Consider the following 5,807-nt stretch of genomic DNA (forward strand, 5'->3'; position numbering starts at 1 on the left):
TTTTCACATATAGTATTTTGAAGATCCTGAGTTGCCAATATTTGCCCTGAAGATATTGTCACGGTTTTGGGGTACACTCCCCTTCAAATCAATGCAAACAAGATCATGCTACTTGAGAGGCCTGCAACACTTAGAATATTTAGGTATGCTGCAGGATTCAATGCCTCAAGGGCAGGATACTTTCTTTGCTACTCTAGCTATGCAACAGCAGCTAAGGAGACAAATGTCAACCTTATTAGGGGCTATGAAAGAAGAAAGTTTTTGAGATACAGGGGTAACATGCCTAGTGATACCAAAAAAATCAAAAACTGATGTAAAATTGACAATATTTTGCGTAAAAATATCTTTTTTGAATTTGGATCTCTTTAGAAAGACTCGGTACAAAGTTTCAAAGTGAAGCATTAATCTCCATTTGTTGTTGAGAAGCATGATTGTTTGATCTCATCCGTTGTAATTGCCTCCTATAGAACCAATTGAATAATTCCTTTAGTGCATTGCTCCTTCTTTGTCCCCCTCCCTTTCTCGTACATCTGAAAAATGAAGTCCTTGCTTGATAGTGAGATTTTTCCATTCCCTGAGTATTCCATGTTGCAAAGGGTCCTTGTTTTGCAAAATATGGTCCATGCAAGTACTGAATATGCTAAAAAAAATTTAAAAAAAGTCTAGTTGAACTCATGCGATGCAATGTAAAATACTATCTAGACTTTAAAAAATAATGAAATACTCACCAAGTAATATGTGATGTCTTTTGCTCCCCAAGCATCTATGATAGCAATTATTAAAAGCTTTATTGTCTTTTTAAAATCATCTGCATAAGTAGAAAAGCTAACTTGTTGTCTCAAACTTTCAAAAAATTATCGAGCTTCTTCCACACTTCCATGCGTTTGTTGGCTACATCTGGTCTACTTTTGACATTGGTTGTTATTACACAAAGATCCTTCCAGCAGTTCCCCATAGCGTCAACTTGTTTGTTGTCATGGTTGCTTAAAATCTTCTGGCTTTTGCTCCACCCATTGAAACATCTTGCAAAACATGACCCGTTCCTTTTGAAAGAGTAGGATCTTTTTTAGATGCACTTGACCACCATGAAAACCCATTTGAGAGAGCAAAGCCTTGCATTTTTCTATGCACTCATCTACAAGTTTACTTGGCTTAATAGAATATGCATAATCAAGATGGAGTCGAAGCAATTTGTCCAAGATTCTAATCTCTGCATGCATTGTACACATATGTATATTTTTTAAATCTATTGTTAGAATTGGATCCTGTGGGACGGGTGTCTAACCTCACTCCTAGCAGATTTAGCAAGAACCATGATTAAATTGTCAATCCATGGGATGAAGCTGATTCGACTAGTGCTTAGAGGCTACAAGAGGTTGTCAACCTCTCGAAAAACAACAAACAACTCGCATCTAACTCAAGCTACACTCAAGTGACTGAAATCACCAAAAGACAATCACTCATCGGCAAACAAATCACATCCGTTACACCATCAAATGACATCCAAACGTAATAAAACTTCTAGGAAATGTATATAAGACCTAAGCACATGCTTATGGTCTCAAATCCCACTTTAGCCAAGTGCCAAAATCGCGATTATTAACAGCAGTGGAGTTTTGACCCAGAATGCACCTAAATGCTTAGCAATGATGCCCCGATATCCCACCTATGCTTAGTTTTTTATTTTGAAGTGTAAATTCCTACTTATGATGAAATTAGGCCGCGGGTCAGCAATGCCAAAAGCTACGAAATAATGTGATGTGTTTACGTGAATGCGTAGAGCTCTTACCTGTGGTTGCAATGCAATAAATACGACTGCAATGTGACAATCGGGGAGGGAGTAGGAATCGCGATAAGAAGAGAAGTGACCGCCATTAGCTCACGCTGTGTATTTCATTATCCAAAACTTAATAATAACTTACAAAAGTTGGCTTTTATACCTTATCCAAGGTTTTTGGTGGTCAAAACTAATAATCTGGGAGCTCTAACTAAAGATGGATACTGACATGTTGATAAAATCTGGAAGCTTGTAGCCCTCGCTCATCAATTACAAGGATTTATCCGTAAAATAAGAGTTACAGTATTCCCGATTCATCAAAATAATAAGTGTTATTACAATAAGAGCTCCAAAAAATGGTATCTGAGTTAGCTTGTTGCTAACATTCCCCCCCTCCTCGTCTGTGTCATCCCTTGACACAACTTTATGGGCTGAAATAGTCTTCAGGTTGACGGCTGGCGAGGTGGTCTTTAAGCGCATTTAGGGCCTTTTCGTATCTAATCTTTCTCTCTTTATCTGGCACCTGCAAAAACTGCATAGTTACTCTGTTTTTAAGCTCCATTGTTAAGTAACCTGCAAATCTCAAAGTCGGGTTACTGATCACTGGCCCAAATATCTTTGTTTGCCAAGTGAAGAACCATGTGTAGAATGCTTGCTCAAATGCTAGCATATTGTGTGATGGTAAGAACATGCACCGGGCGTAGAAGCCATACGGGACTTCTTCGGAAGGTGGCCATTGAGATCGTAGCATAATCTTTTACTACCCTCAAGGAATGACATCCACTGGGTGCCTGCTTGCTTTGGCTCATGGAGAACTTCAATGCAAGTGAGAAGCATTCGACAGATTTTATATAGCATTACACATGATAGATCCGCAAGACTTTTGAAGAATGGCATGGTGCCCATTAGGGTTTTCACCATGTATTCTTCTGTCAGCTGTCCCTTTTCTAGAGCAGGCAACCTTGGGTAGTTCTTGGCCTATTTGGATCATCTTTTGACACATTTCTAGTCTTTGTTTTTCTAGCTCTGCATAGGAGTATGCCATCCACCTTTGTTCTTGTGTTTGGTTGATTTTAAGCCTTGCTTCATAGGCCTTCAGGAGAGCTTCTAGAGGTTTGTTTACTTTCTCAACTAATACAAATCCTTCCGATCTCGCACTTTTTAATTCCCTTTTCCTCTCAGGCTCTATGACTTCTGGTGTTTTTGGTTTTTGAATAATTTGACTCTCAAGCTTTTCCAATCTGTCTTTGGTTTATTTTACTTCTTCCGCTAGGGTCGCATGTTCTTGCTCTTTGCTAGCTTCCACCCGAGCTTTCCTAGCCTTCCATGTGTTTCATTGGTTTTTTCGCTCAATTCTAGGTGCTTTCATTCTTCGTTCTTTGATTATGGGTTCCTCTCTCTCTTTTTGAGCTTGTGCTCGTGTGATAACCTGTATAGGTATCACCATTTTGTTTTTCAAACCACTGTTTAAAGGGATTTCCTCCAAGATGTTCAAAGTTGTTTTAACCACTTTGTTTGGATTTTTTGGACAATTGGTGATCAAATGATTGATGCCACATTCTGGACAATACGCATTCACTCAAACAATTTTTGTATGAGGACGGTCTTTCATGAGGTGGTCACCTCCACACTTGTAGCATGGTCCCAATGGTTTTCATGGCACTCCAAGAGCCCCCCTCTATTAGTAAGTAGTCCTTGGTCCACCTAAGCCTCCATTGGATATGAATAACATTGTTCTCTTGTCCAAACTATATCTACCTTCTCTTGTAGCATGTGTCGTTGTTGGTGGTCAAGCATGGCCAATCATGCTCCATGGTTCTGGTACTCTTAGCTCTTCAGGTGGGTTATATGCAGGACAATCCATATGTCCACTTGGCTCTTCATAATATATAGGTACATGCACTAAGACTTGTTCCTCCGATTCTTCCACAGTGGGTGTATACCTTACACCTATATGTCTTGCTCCTGGGAGTGGTGGTTGTTTCCCCAAAACAGGCTGTGGTCTTTCAATCCCTACTAGTCCTTGAAAATTCCATAATGTATATCTAGGCATTGGTGGTACTTGGGGAGGTGTTACCTATGCTTGTGAAGCATACTTTCATTCTCGCACATAACCCTTATTATAGTAGCACTCTTCATTTGCGTGATTCATCCATTTCTGTTTGATGGCGCACCACTTTGGTTGCTAAGCATTTCTTAGCATGCGGCTTAGCAAACGAGCTAATCCTCTTCAGCATCTCCTCTATGAGTTGCTCTTGATTTGCCATTGGCTCACTCCTTTGTGTTGATTTTGTGGACTTAGTTCCACTTTGTTGTGATGATGAATCATCTTTGTCTTTTTGGTCTCCATCCTTGTAGATCGCACAATTGTCTACCAAGAATAAAGCCTCCTTGGTTAACTCATTCAGGGTGGGGCTTTTGTTCATGTGCAAATCCTTTTGAAGGTATAAATTTCTTATTCCTTGGATAAATATCAACATGAGTCTGGATTGAGTGGGTAATATTTCCACCAGGCAGAATTTTACGTATCGTTTCAATCATAATAAAGCTGCTGTCCTGACAGATTCTCCCTCTTTCTGCTTGAACTTATGACTTTATGAGATCGTATTGTAGACTATCCCTCTTTGAGAGAATTCCTCCACAAATTCATCAAATACTTCTTGGATGGTCTCAAAATCTCGTCTTTCAATAGAATCAAAACAGGTGGCGGCGTCTTTCTCTGAGGTGAGTCCAAATCCAAAAAACTGTGTAGCAAAATCCCTAACCTCTTCTACTCGGATAACTCTCAAGAATGTTTCCACGTGGTCTCTAGGGTCTTTTTCCTTTGAATATGTCTTGTCAACCCATTTCTGGACTTGAAAGGGTCTAACACGTCTATGATCTACCAGACTTACTATAGAATCTCCTCGTCCCTCTCATCTTACAGGTTCTTGTTCATGTCTCGATCTGGTGTCAAATGATTCTTCCAGCCCGTATCCTCTATGGGTTCTATCAACAGGTGGTTCTGCTGCAAATCTTCTTTCCACCTTGATTCTTTCCATATAGGGGAATCCTAGTGTGTTTGGTATCTTCGTCGGTCCTTTGCTCTACTTGGAATAAGAGTAATAACAAGTGAGCATTGGTGATACTATGGGGGTCACATATGATCCTGTTGTGATAGGGATTTCTCCTCCATAGAATTCATGTTCCCTTGTCACTATTAGGTGCAACTAGGATTGCAAAGTTTTAGGGTTTGGGTTCAAATAAGAAGGAAAATTTGGCATTTCAACCACGCTAGCTTGACTAGATGTAAACCTGGCCGTATCTTCCACTTCCTCAAAAGGAATCTGTAGACTTACTAGGGGTAGGGTTTTGGCTTTAGTTGTAACTTGATCTGTTGGAATTACTCCGATGCCTATCAATCTCGCTACTTTTGATTTTTCTATAGGCACATACTCCATCCATACTTGTCAACATATATTATGAGACTCCCTTCACCTAATTTGTACAAAAACAAGTACAAAGTCTGAGTCCGTGCTTAACTCAAAGGCATAGGGTGCTAGACACCAAAAATATATTTTAGCCCTACCATTCATGTACTCCAAGATTTCTACCACTCCTTGGTTTGGGCACTACTTTAGTCACCTTCTTGTCAAACACTGGGATGGCGTTAGAAAGATCTATTTGAGGAGGCATTTCTGTCATCTCAAAAACTATCTTCCATTTTGCAACATTGTCCCCGTATTTGTTGTAGTTCTCCGTGTCCTTAACAATGAGGTAATGTATTCCCTCATCATCACAAAATTTGTCCCCATCATCATATACTAGAAGGGCTTCCACTCCATCAGCTGGTTTTTCCTCTATACGTATGCTTTTACATCCCCTTGCATTGGCATATACCAAAGCTCCATGGGCATTTGGTCCTTCTAAGTAAAGGGTTGTATACCTTGTTGTCCGAGTGGGGTTCCTAGAGATGCGGACCTCCTTCCACTTGGTTCTATTGGTTAATAGTGATGTTTTGGTCAGTCATGAGGTAAATAGATTGCTCTAA

This window comes from Adiantum capillus-veneris, chromosome 16 (assembly GCF_014529385.1).
Source record: "Adiantum capillus-veneris isolate H3 chromosome 16, ASM1452938v2, whole genome shotgun sequence".
Classification (NCBI taxonomy): Eukaryota; Viridiplantae; Streptophyta; class Polypodiopsida; order Polypodiales; family Pteridaceae; genus Adiantum; species Adiantum capillus-veneris.